This window comes from Odocoileus virginianus, chromosome 5 (assembly GCF_023699985.2).
Source record: "Odocoileus virginianus isolate 20LAN1187 ecotype Illinois chromosome 5, Ovbor_1.2, whole genome shotgun sequence".
Lineage (NCBI taxonomy): Eukaryota > Metazoa > Chordata > Mammalia > Artiodactyla > Cervidae > Odocoileus > Odocoileus virginianus.
In genome coordinates, this window is record NC_069678.1 from 75,266,984 (window position 1) to 75,281,513 (window position 14,530).

Consider the following 14,530-nt stretch of genomic DNA (forward strand, 5'->3'; position numbering starts at 1 on the left):
TCTTGTTCTGTATACCTTAGTCTTTGTATTAAAGATTAAATTGAAACCATTTAAACATCTTTTGAATTTTGTAAATAATGTAGTCTCTATTGACTCATTATTGCAATTATTATTTTCTAATTTAGTATAAAATATGGAAAACAGAGAAGGGAAAAAGAGGTAAGATTGCTCTCAATTTCATAATCTAGATATAACCATGATTGATACTGTGGAATGTAGCCACCTATATTTGTAACATATTTGGGATCAGCTTATTCATATATTTTCATATTTTTAAAACAAGATTTATCACATTTGCATATTGTTTTATAATTTACAAAACATGACTAAGTAATTTTGGATCTGTTTAGCCATTCACATATTATTGGACAGTTGAAATATTTTCAGTTTTCTGGTACTATGATGCTATAGTGAATATTCTGTTTGTGTACATCCTTAATCATTTCCTTTTGCTAAGTTCTGAGGAGTGAAATTTCTGAGTGTATTTGCATGGATTTTTAAAAATTTTTTTAAAAAGAGCTTTTGATCCTCAAAGTTATCTTCTCAAAAGTTTGTCAGGGCATTAATAGAGCTTTGATATAGTAAGGTTGTAAGGCCAAGCATACAGTAGTAAAAAGAAGTAACTTTATACCAAAATCTAGATAAATATAAGATTGAAATACTAAGAAAGAAAGAAATAATCGAGTTTGACCAGTATAATGTAAAGTCTGATGGCAGTTTTTGGTCCATTTTTTGTTGGTTATATCTAGTATCAAGAATCTGGCGGATACCTATTTGAGATGTCTTGAATGAATTAATACAGGTTTCTTTAAATATAAAAAAATGCCATAAAATCAAAACACAAATGACAAAAATTTCTCAAACCATGACAGTGGTCAAGTTTTCTTAAATTATCTCATCCCTTAAGAATTAATTTGACCCTGAGAAAACTTTTGGGTAAGTTCCTGTAAGTTGAAAGAATATGGCATTATTTTCAAGGAAATAAATATTTGTCTGTACTTGAACCCCCAAGTTAACAGCTTTTCCACTAAAACAGTGCCAAAATCCCATTAAAATTGACATAATTACTTTGATGACAGTGTTTATAATAGGATACAACATAGTGGTTTTTCTTCTTTAATCTGAAATATGGCTCTCTAGTTTGTATTCAGTGAAATAGTTTATAGCTCTTTTTAATTGCATACTTAAGGATATGCTCACAGCACATATATTTGATATCAGTGTTTATCTAATTAAACATTTAATTCCAAAATAATAAACAAAAGAATAGAGACAAAAGAAGTTAATCAAGCAGTGCAAATGAGGCCCAAATTTATCTTTTTTATAAACTTAGAAAATCAGGAATACTCTTTAAGGTGACTGCGTGTTTGCTTTTGTTTCAAAGTTTTCAACTCCCAAGTTTTACAGCATGTTAAGAAAACTTAAGCAGTAGACAGATTGAATACTCATAAATAAACACATTTCATTGGAAAAAAAGAATAGGCAAAGGATATGTTGAAAAAATTACGACCACCTCAGAGATAATGAAATCTGCTATAAAGTCTAGTTAAATAACTTGTTTCATTTCTTCTTAAGAAATTCTGTACATTTTTAATCTAAAGAGTACTTCAGGAAATCCAAAGATATTTGCACATTTATTATGGATTATTTCTACTTAAAAAACTGTCAGAATTAATAAGAAGAATGCTACTGCCTAATAGAAGAAATTATTAAGAATATCAGGCCATGAATTTATGCCATAAATGGTAGACAGTGGTAGAGCATTAAGCATTGCATATTCTATAATACATATGATAATTATTATACTTCAACAGTTAATATGACTTCATTGGTGGCTCAGACAGTAAAGTGTCTGCCTACAATGTGGGAGACCAGGGTTCAGTCCCTGGGTTGGGAAGATCTCCTGGAGAAGGAAATGGCAGTCCACTCCAGTATTCTTGCCTGGAAAATCCCATGGACGGAGGAACCCCGTAGGCTACGTCCATGGGCTCGCAGAGTCGGACACGACTGAGCGACTTCACTTTAACTTTTTCACAGTTAATATGAAATAAAAAGTCTTTGGATAATTTGCATGGATTAAGTGTGTCTATTTTTTAATAGGTCAGTAAAATCTAGCTTCCTCACAGGTCATATTGTTCAGTATCTTGAATCATTTAAGTAAAAAGTTGAGGAAATAACTGAATTTTTACTCTAGTAAGTAAATGAGAATGAAAGCTGCTTTTACCCTGGTGGCCTTTGCTAATTTCAATAAATTTGAACTTTAGTTTATCAGTATTTCAGGGCAAGAAGAAGATTTATCAAAGTCCAGGAAGTTCACAAAGTGGGATATTTAATAGGAGACTCTTCTCATGATAAATTGGGACTTCAGAAGGCATCAATCACCCTTAGGCTGAGGAAATGGATTAGCCATCCCGAGGAGTTACAGACTACTTTGAAAAATGCCTATGTTGTCTAGTGAACCTTAAGCCTTGAATATAGTTTAACATGGTCCAGAACTGGTAGTGTTCTCTGATGCCCAAGAGAGGCAAAAACAAACCCTCTCAAAAAGAAAATGCCTTTGTTTTATCTACTCTCAAGTAGAGTGACCAGCATTCAGTCAAACATAAGCAGACATGCAACAAAATAAGACAATATGAATGAGAACAGGAAACAGAAAAGGACTTAATGCCTTAGAAATCTTAGAGATTGGCATGGTTAAGTATTACAAAGATGATTCGTTTTTACAGAAATAAGGGACAAGTTAGAATACAGTTGTAAGTCATAGAAAACTCTAAAATGTGACCTATGAGATTTGAAATATAAAAAGTAAGAAAGGGCATTGTGAATTGAGACATGATAATTGAAATTTAAACCATGTATAGGTTTAAGAGAGGAGTACATATAGATGATGTTAGGATTTGTGAATTGAAAGATAGACCAAGAGAAATCCCAAATACAGTGTGAAGAGAAAAAAAATGAAAGCTACAGAAAAAAGGAAAAGTAGCATAAAGGATAGAGTGAAAATGTCCAATATATATATACCTAGAGAACTAGAAGGAGAAGAGAAAAAATTAATACAAAATATTTGAAGGGTTGATCACTGGAAAATTTCTAGAACATCAAATCAGAGGGTAAAGAAGTCTAACAAATTACAAAAGTATATATTAAAAGAAATCCACATATAGAAAGTTATAGTGACTATAGAAGACCAAATATAGAAAATCTTTGCCAGATGAAAGGGCAGAAGTTCTTTAAAGTCATGTTAATTAGTCTGATGGATGACTTTTCAGCAGCAGTAGTGGAAACTCAATGACAGTAGAATATTTGTAATAGCCTGAAAGAAAATAACCACCAACTACAAATTCTACACCAAGCAAAAAATATCTTGTAAGAATGATTGTAAAATAGACCTTTAGACACACAGTTGAGTGTGCATGCCACCAGCTTACCAAAGAAAATTCTAAAGAATTTATTTCAGACAGAAGGAGAATACAGATCAGAGCTGCAAAAATGATAGTGAGGCAATGAAAGTCATTTTATATGAATAATATAAATGAGCATTGATTATTTAAAACAGTAATTATGAAACTTAAAAGTATACAGAGTTAAAACAACAATGTATCAGGAATAATGCTAAATGGAGAAAAAGGTATTTTTATAAGATGAATATTAGACTTTGATAAGTTAAAAGGATACATGTAATATTTTTAAGGGTAACTGCTGAAAGAACATAGTTTGGGCATAAAAATTCCAAACCAATACAAGGAAAACGTTTGGAATAAGTCTCTCAAATAAATTCAAAGAAGAAAACTGTAGTAGGAGGGATAGAACAAGTGGGACAAGCAGGACAAAGGAGGATGGAGGTAGATGTACATCCATATGTAACAGTAATTCTTATTAAATATGAGTGGATTAACTTCCAGTTAAAAGATAAACATCAGACTGGATTTAAAAAGCCTAATCAAATAGTTTTTAAGACTTCTATATCTAGGGCTTGGGAGGGGTTCCCTGGCAGCTCAGATGGTAAAAGAATCTTCTTGCAACACAGGAGACCTGGGTTTGATCCCTGGGTCAGGAAGATCCCCTGGAGAACGGAATGGCAACCCACTCCAGCAGTCTTGCATGGAAAATTCTATGGACAGAGAAGTCTGGCAAGCCACAGTCCATGGGGTTGCAAAGAGTCGGACATGACTGAGTGACTAGTACATGTAGTAAGTCTTTGAAAAAAAAGTGTTGCTCAAGAGGCTCATGTCATATTGATAGAACTTAACAAGGAAGACATGATTGTTTCCAGTCTGAACTCATCTGATAGCATAGCCTCAAAGTAAATCAGATGTAAAGACCAAAGAATAAGTAAACAACTGCAATGGGAGATTTAACATCCCTTTCTCAGTATTTGATAGAATAACTGTAAAATCAGTAAGAACTTTGAAGAGTAGGACAAAAAGATTACCACTTAAATCCTTAATCAACACCTTCCAGCTACAAAATTTTTTCATTTGAGTATATTTTAAGCCACAAATTCAGTCTCAAATTTCAAAGCATTGAAACCATATTATTAATGATTGTGTTTTCTAATCACAGTGTGTGTACAGTTAAATTTTAGCTAGAAATCAGTAACAGACAACTAGAATATTATCTTATGTTTGGAAATTAAATACATTTCTAAGGAATACCTGGGTAAAGAGGAAAGCATATCAGAAATTAGAATATATTTTGTATTGAATTATAAAAATATTACAGAATAAAAGTTGTGGGATGCAGCTGTAATCGTTCTTAGAGGTAAATAAATACTTTTAAATGTGTATTCTGTCAGCTTCCCTCATATCTCAGTCAGTTAAGAATCTGCCTGCAGTGCAGGAGACTGCCTGCTATATAGTAGACTTGGGTTCGATCCCTGGGTTGGAAAGATCCCCTGGAGGAGGAAATGGCAACCCACTCCAGTATTCTTGCCTGGGAAATCCCATGGACAGAGGAGCCTGGCAGGGTATAGTCCATGGGATCCAAAGAGTCAGACACTACTCAGCAACTAAACCACCCCCAAATGTATATTTTAGAAAAGAAGAGTTTAAAGTTAATGAGCTGATCAATCTCAGGAAGTCTGAGTAAGACCAGCAAAGTATGCCCAAAGAAAGAAGAAAGAAAAGGTGAGGATAAATGAAATAAAAAGCAGATTGACCTCAGCAGGAATAGTGAAATAAGGACCTCTGAAAGCCCCTCTGTAAAAGCAATGAGAACCTTGCCAAAAATTGTCAAAATAAACTTTTTCAGAACTCTGGAAATGAGAAAAGCTTGCAACAGTCCAAGGAGTTTATTCAAGCAGGTGACTAAATCTTAGAACAGTTTGCTTTGTGACATTTTAATTTGCCCTGTTTCCATTCCCTTCTACCCAACTCTACAGTAGTCTTGAAAATGAAGAGGTCCCACAGTCTTAGTGAAAACAGCAGTCTAGCAGCCACTGAAAGGGGCTGGATGGATTAAGCGATCTCTAAAAACATCATTCTAGAGAATCTTCATTATTTGACCTGTTTAGAAGTTCCCTGGGAACCACCATTCATGAACTTTTATGATTTGGTCTGACTGGGAGCTCACATATTTGCAAAAATCTTTTTCTCTGGAGACATTTGTCTATAGCATTTAGATGGCAATAGTTTAACTTTGTGACCATCTGAGGCAGTGGATAAAACTTGGAGCAAACAAAGCTTAAAAGGAAAAACTGCAAAATAAGATATCCTAAGGGGCTTTGAAAAGCTCCAGGATATTCCTGGGAATTTTGAAGGTCACATATGTGCATAAAGCTGTGTCATGTCCAGGGCTGTATGCATGCTCAAGAAAGACTTAAGGCCTTATACTCTTGTCACGGCTGATCTTGAGTCTCTGTGCAAGCAGGATGTGATGGCTAATGTAGAGTTGTAAACTGCCTGACTGAATGTTGAAAGCATCCCCCAATATGCATAGAGAACCCCTTGGCAAGGCATTTAAGGAAATCTCTCTGCAACTAGAGATTATCACTAAGCTAACCAAGCCATCAAAGAATACAGACTTCACAGGATTAGTTTAAGGTAAGTGTGAGTTGCTCAGTCATATCTGACTCTTTGCAACCCCATGGTCACAGGCTCCTCTGTCCATGGAATTCTCCAGGCAAGAATACTGAAGTGTGTAGCCATTCCCTTCGCCAGGGCATCCTCTTAAACCAGGGATTGAACCCAGGTCTCACTCATTGTGGACAGTTTCTTTACTGTCTGAGCCCCTAGGGAAATCAGAAGGGCACTAAATATGTAAATGGTAACAACAAGAAACAGCAATAACAACAAACCCTGAGGAGGGAGGAGAGGCTTGATTTACAGAGTTGCTACATTAAATTACTAAAAAAACTTTTTTCAACAAAATTATGAGGGATGCAGAAAAGTATGACTGATACAATGGAAAAACAGTAGTCAATAGATACTGTTCCTACGAAAGTCTAGATTCTGGAGTTAACTAGACAGAAACTTTAGATCACCTGTTTTAATTATGTTCAAGGAGCTAAAGAAAACTATGTCTAAGAACTAAAGGAGAACACAAGAATGATGTCTTACTAAATAGAGAACATCAGTAAAGAGATACAAATTATATTTTTCCCAGGTAAATAGTTGCTTTATTTTTACTCACTTAAAAAAAAAATTAGAATATCATTGCTATACAATTCTGTTAGTTTCTGCTGTACAACAGAGTGAGTCAGTTATGTGTATACATATATCCCATCCCTCTTGAACCTTCCTTCTAACACCCCCCAACAGATAATAACAGATTATTAAAAGAACCAAATAGAAATTCTAGTGTTGAAAAGTACAACTTGAAAAATTAACTAGAAGAGCTTAACAGGAGATTTGCGCTAGCTGAGGAAAGAATGAAAAAACTTGAAGAAAGATTAATTGGGATTGTCCAGTCTGAGGAACAGAAATAAAGAAAAGGGATGAAGAAAAATAAAACAGAGCCTCAGAGATCTACGGGATACCATCAAGCATACTAGCATGTGTTTTATGGAAGTTCCAAGAGGAAATGAGAAAAACATAGAAAGTATTCTTGAAGACATAACAGCCAAACTCTTTGCAAATTGGTAAAAGACAAACATCTGTACATTCAAGCACCTCAGCAGATTTCCAGAAGAATAAACAGTGCTATTCACAACAGTGACTTTCACATTAAGACATGTTATAATCAAGCCATTAAAAGCTAAATGTAAAAAGAATATTGAAAATGGCAAGAGAGGAGCAGTTTTTTTCGTAAAAGTTAATCTCAGTAGGGTAAACAGGTGCTTTGAGAAATCATGAAAGCAAGAAGACAGTGATATGATACATTCAAAGTACTGAAAGACTGCAAACCCAAGTATTTTTTATCCAGCAAAAATATCCTTCTAAATGGAGAAATTAAGACATTCTCAGCTAAATTAAAATTGTCATTCGCAAATCTCTGTATGACGTATTAGATGGATGGAGTCCTTAGACTGAAATGAAAGGACACTTAATTCCACATGAAGAAATAAAGCACACACTTATAAAGATAACTTATACTATACTATATAATTTATACTGTCTTTGTGTACCTATATAAATATAAAAGATATAGTTTTTGTAATTTTTTCCTGATTTAAAAGATAGCTGTATAAAGCAAAAATTATAAATGTGTTGATAGGCATATAATTATAATGATATCATTTGTATGGCAATAATAGCACAAAAAAGAACAGGTATATAGAAGTGAAGCTTTCGTGTAATACTGAAGTTAAGTTGGTATTAATTCAAAATGGATTGTTATAAGTTATTAGGAAAATAACTCAAAAATATAGTAAAAGAAGTGGCAAGGGAATTTAAATGGTACTCTAGAAAATACCTATTTTAACAAAAAGAAGTCAGCAGTTGAGGAATAGAGGGGGAAAAAGGCATAAGACTTGCAGTAGATAGCAAAGACAGATATAAATCCTGTCTTATCAGTAATTAAATGTAAATAGATTAAGCATTGTGATTAAAAGATAGGACATTGGCAGACTGGGTAAAGAAACATGAGTCAGCTATATATATGCTGCCTGTAAGAGACTCACTGTATTTTTTAAATTGACATATGATTGCTTTGCAGAATTTTGTTGTTTTCTGTAAAGCATCAACATGAATCAGCCGTAGGTATGCATATGTCCCCTCCCTCCTGAGTCTCCCTCCTCCCTCACCGTCCCAGCATCTAGGTTGATTCAGAGCCCCTGTTTGAGTCCCCTGAGTCGTACAGCAAATTCCCATCGGCTTTCTGTTTTACATATTGTTATGTAAGTTTCCATGTTACTCTCTCTATACATCTCACCCATTCCTTCCCATCCCACCCCAGCCCCCATGTCCGTAAGTCTGTTCTCTCTGTCTGCTTCTCCATTGCTGCCGTGCAAATAAATTCATTGGTTCCATCTTTTTAGATTCCATATATGCATTAGTAGATGATATTTATCTTTCTCTTTCTGACTTACTTCACTTTGTATAATAGGCTCTAGATTCATCCACCTCATTAGAACAACTCAGATGTGTTCCTTTTTATGGCCAAGTAATATTCCATTGTGTAAATGTACCACATCTAATCCATTCACTCTGTTGGTGGGCATAGAGGTTGCTTCCGTGTTCTAGCTATTGTAAATAGTGCTACAGTAAACATTGTGTACATGTGAGAGACACACTTTAGGTTAAAATATACCAGTAGATTGGCAATAAAAGGATGATATGTGTCCTGCATTGGCAGGCGAGTTCTTTATCACTGAGCCACCAGGGAGCCCTTAAATATACACCAATAGATTGATAATAAAAGGATGAAAAAGTATATACAAATAGTGATTAAAAGGGAACTGTGGTGGCTGAACTAATATCAGACAAAATAGACTTTATTTTTTTTTTTTAATTTTTATTAGTTGGAGGCTAATTACATCATTACAGTAGTTTTTGTTATACATTGATATGAATTAGCCATGGATTTACATGTATTCCCCATCCCAGTCCCCCCTCCCACCTCCCTCTCCACCCGACCCCTCTGGGTCTTCCCAGTGCACCAGGCCCGAGCACTTGTCTCATGTACCCAACCTGAGCTGGTTATCCGTTTCACCCTAGATAATATACATGTTTCAATGCTGTTCTCCTGAAACATCCCACCCTCGCCTTCTCCCAGAGTCCACAAGTCTGTTCCATTCATCTGAGTCTCTTTTTCTGTTTTGCATATAGGGTTATCGTTACCATCTTTCTAAAGTCCCTATATATGTGTTAGTATACTGTAATGGTCTTTATCTTTCTGGCTTACTTCACTCTGTATAATGGGCTCCAGTTTCATCCATCTCATTAGAACTGATTCAAATGAATTCTTTTTAATGGCTGAGTAGTATTCCATGGTGTATATGTACCACAGCTTCCTCATCCATTCGTCTGCTGATGGGCATCTAGGTTGCTTCCATGTCCTGGCTATTATAAACAGTGCTGCGATGAACATTGGGGTGCATGTGGCTCTTTCAGATCTGGTTTCCTTGGTGTGTATGCCCAGAAGTGGGATTGCTGGGTCATATGGCAGTTCTATTTCCAGCTTTTTAAGAAATCTCCACACTGTTTTCCATAGTGGCTGTACTAATTTGCATTCCCACCAACAGTGTAAGAGGGTTCCCTTTTCTCCACACCCTCTCCAGCATTTATTGCTTGTAGACTTTTGGATAGCAGCCATCCTGACTGGCGTATAATGGTACCTCATTGTGGTTTTGATTTGCATTTCTCTGATAATGAGTGATGTTGAGCATCTTTTCATGTGTTTGTTAGCCATCTGTATGTCTTCCTTGGAGAAATGTCTGTTGAGTTCTTTGGCCCATTTTTTGATTGGGTCATTTATTTTTCTGGAGTTGAGCTGGAGGAGTTGCTTGTATATTTTTGAGATTAATCCTTTGTCTGTTGCTTCATTTGCTATTATTTTCTCCCAATCTGAGGGCTGTCTTTTCACCTTGTTTATAGTTTCCTTTGTTGTGCAAAAGCTTTTAAGTTTCATTAGGTCCCATTTGTTTATTTTTGCTTTTATTTCTGAAATTCTGGGATGTGGGTCATAGAGGATCCTGCTGTGATTTATGTCGGAGAGTGTTTTGCCTATGTTCTCCTCTAGGAGTTTGATAGTTTCTGGTCTTACATTTAGATCTTTAATCCATTTGGAGTTTATTTTTGTGTATGGTGTTAGAAAGTGTTCTAGTTTCATTCTTTTACAGGTGGTTGACCAGTTTTCCCAGCACCACTTGTTAAAGAGGTTATCTTTTTTCCATTGTATATCCTTGCCTCCTTTGTCGAAGATAAGGTGTCCATAGGTTCGTGGACTTATCTCTGGGCTTTCTATTCTGTTCCATTGATCTATCAAAATAGACTTTAAGATGAAACTTGTTACTGGAGACAAGGGAGTTTTTTAATGATATAAGGGTCAGTTCATCAGAAGGTGTAACAGTTATAAACACACGTTCATCTTTCAAAGGAACCTCAAAATACGTAAAGCAAAAACTGACAGAATTGAAGGCAGAAATACACAGTTCAGTAATATTGGTTGCAAATGTAAATATTCTACTTTCAATAAGAAATAGAACAACTGGGTAGATCAACAAGAAATAGAAGACATGAACAAGCATGTAAACTTTAACAGAGCACTTCACCCCAAATCAGCAAAATTCACATTCTTCTCAAGTATTTCATATACTTTTCTTCAGCATTGATATATATTAGGTCATAAAATAAATTTACTTCCAATATATTTGAAAGAATGAAATTATACAGAGTATGTTCTCTAGCTGTAAAGGAATGGAATTAGTAATCAGTAACAAGGAAATTTGGGGAATTTCATGAATCTGTAGAGATTTAACAGTCTTCCCTTAAATAATCAATGGATCAAAAAAGAAATCACGAGGGAAGTTAAAAGATACTTAGACACTAGTGAAAATGAAAACAACATACAAAAAATTATGAGATGTATCAAAACCAGTGCTCAGAGGGAAATTTATAGCTGTAAACCCCTCCATTAGAAAAAGTAAGATCTCAAGTGAACCTAAACTTGCATCTTAATTAGCAAGGCAAAGAAGAGCAATCTAAACCCAAGTAGGCAGAAGGAAGGACATAATAAACATTTGAGTGGAAATAAATAGGGAATAGAAAAACAGTAGAAAATAAATAAAATCAGAATTTGGTTATTTGAAAAGGTGAACAAAATTGACAAACCTTCAGCTAAACTGACCAAGAAAAAGAAATGAAAGAGTGGACATTAGTATGATATTAACCAAAATTAAAAAATTGTAATAGAATTGTGAACTATTGTATGCCAACAAGTAGATAGCCAAGATGAAATGGACAAATTTGTAGAAAGACACAAAACTATTGAAACTGACTCAAGACAGAAAATTTGAATAAACCTATAATGAGAGATTGGATTAGTAATCAAGAAATTACCAAAAGAAGAGTATAGATCCATATGACTTTACTGGTGAATTCTACCAAACATTTAAAGAATTAAAACTAATGCTTCATAAACTCTTCCGAAATATAGAAGAGGGACACTTCTAAGTCATTCTATGAAGCCGGTATTACTCTGATATTAAAACTAGACAATGATTGTACAGGAAAACTACAGACCAGTAGTAGAATGTGTTTGTGTGTGTGTTAGTTGCCTAGTCATGTCCGACTCTTTGCAACCCCATAGGCCATAGTCCACCAGTCCCGTATGTCCATGGGATTCTCCAGGCAAGAACACTGGAGTAGGTTGCCATTTCCTTCTCCAAAAGGAACTATAGAAAGAAAGAAAGTGAAGTCACTCAGCCGTGTGCGGCTCTTTGCGACCCCATGGACTGTAGCCTACCAGGCTCCTCCGTCCATGGAGTTTTCCAGGCAAGAATACTGGAGTGGGTTGCCGTTTCCTTCTCCAAATAGTAGAATATAGATGCAAAAATCTTCAGCAAAATACTACAGAACTGAATCAGCAGCATATAAAAAGGATTATGCACCATTCAGGTGGGATTTATCCCAGGACTGCAAGGGTAGTTCACCATGTAAAAACCAGTCAACATAATTGCCAAATTAATGGAGGGACAGAAACACATTTCAAAAATTATCTCAGTATAAATAGAAAAGGCATTTAATTGAATTCAGCACCCTTTCATGATAAAACCTGTAATAAACCATGAATGAAAGGGAACTTCCTCAACTTCATAAAGAGTATTTATGAATAACCCACAACTAACATCATTTTTAATGGTGGAAGATTGAAAACATTTCTCCAAATAAGAGGATCAAGACATCAGCTCTGTCCACCTCTATTTGACATTGTAGTGGAGGTTTTAGCTAGAACAATTAGACACAAAAAAGAAGGCATTCAGATTGGGAAAATAGTAAAACTGCTTGTAGATGGCATCATCTTATATGAATGATGCTCACTATTTATGGAGAATTCATCTCACTTAAATTTTTTATAGCTCCAAGATGAATACTTATGATGCTTTTGCAGTCATTCATGGACATATGGGGAGAAAAAAAGGAAAATTGTGAAAAACTTGAGTTGCCTGACCTACACATTCTCACCTGAGGTTAAACAAGGCAACACTCTTGCCTTTTTATTTCAGCTTTCATACAGAAGTGACCGGAGGATAGGGAACAGAATAACATAGTAAAAGCAGCTCTGGCTCTGAAGCCAGTTCTATGGAGTTTGAGTCTCAACTCTGGTACCCACTGGGAAAGGCCCCTTGGGAAAGTGGCCTTAGGCAAAGTCCTTAATGCTTCTGAATCTCATTCTCTTTTTTGTGAATTAAAAGAGAATCAACTAGAATGAGATACCTTTAGGGTTTAAGGTCATAAACTGTGTGTGTGAGTGTGTATGTGTATGTATGTATGTATTACTCCTGGAGAGTCATTCAGTACTTGCTTATTCAGCAGATGTGACGACTTTAGAAAGCATAACTACTGCAAATAGCAAGAACTTAACTATATGTGAATAACCCTACAAATTCTACAGATGAACTGTTAGAGCTAATATCAAGTTAATGGGGTTGCAGAATCAAGATCATTGTACAAAAATCAACTGTATTTTTACACACTAGCAATGAAAAATTCAAAAATGAAATTGAGAAAATTCCTTGTATAGTAGTATTAAAAAGAATAAAATACTTAGGAATAAATTTAACAAGAGAGTTGCAAGAGCTGGAAAGACATCCCATGTTCATAGATTACAAGACTTAATACTGTTAAGATGGCAGTACATCCCAGATTTGTCTGTAGATTGAGCTTAGTCCATATCAAAATTTCAGCTGTCTTTTTTGAAGAAATTGATGAGTTGGTTCTGGAATTCATATTGAAAGGAATTGACCAAGAATAGCCAAAATTGTTCTGAAACAGAACAAAGTTAAAGGACTCACATTCTTAGTTTCAAAACTTACTCAAAGCTAAATGGTACTGACATAAGAATTGACACATAGGAGAATTTCTCTGGTTGTCCAGTGGCTAAGACTCCATGCTTCCAGTGCCTGGGTTCAACCCCTGGTTAGGGAACTAGATCCCACATGCAACAACTAAGACCCAGCATAGCCAAATAAATTGGAAAAAAAAAAAAAAGAATAGACATACAGATCAGTGGAATAGAGTTTTGGCTCCAGAAATAAGCCATTACACTTACGGTTAGTTGCAAGGGTGCCATATCAATTCAATGGGAAAAAACAGTTTTTCAACACATGGTACTGGGACAGCTGGATATGCACATACAAAAGAATCAAGTTAGATACTTTGTCCATACCATATACATATTGAGACATATACTTAAGTGTAAGAGCAAAAGCTGTAAGACTAAAGAGAACATAGGCTTAAATCTTTGTGACTGGACATGGCAATAGTTCTGCAGATATGCCATGAAACACAGAAGGAACAAAGGAAAAACTGGATAAATTGGACTCCACTAAAATTAGATTTTACTTTGTTTTAATGGGTCCTATGAAGAAAATGAAAAGACAGTTCACAGAAGGGAAGAAAATATTTAAAAATGGTATATTTGCTAAGGTGCTAGTATCTATGTTCAATAGTAAGACAAATAATCCAATTTTTAAATGAGCAAAGAATTTGAATAGACATTTCTCCAAGGAAGATACCTCAGGTATCTTACTCAGGTATGAATAAGCATATGAAAAGATGCTCAACATCTTAGTCACTAGGAAAGTGAAAATCAAAACTTCAGTGAGGTGTACCACCTCACACTGGTCAGAATAGCCATCATTAAAAAGTCAACAAATAATAAATGTTGGAGAGTGTGTGGAGAAAAGGAAACCCTTTTACATTGTTGGAGGGAATGTAAACTGGTGTATTCACTATGGAAAACAGTGTGGACAACATGATCCACTGTCATGGTCCAACAGTCCCACTCTTGGGCATACGTCTGGAAAAGATGAAGACTAGTTTGAAAAGGTACATGCACCCCAGTGTTCATAGCAGCACCGTTTACAGTAGCCAAACATGGAAGCAACCTATATGACCATCAATAGATTAATGGATAAAGAAGTGGTGTG

General features: G+C 35.2%; 1 protein-coding gene across 1 annotated transcript in view; it reads left to right on the forward strand.

Moving 5' to 3' along the window:
- NRDC (nardilysin convertase) overlaps window positions 1-14,530 on the forward strand; it is a 110,377-nt gene that overhangs the window by 36,241 nt on the left and 59,606 nt on the right.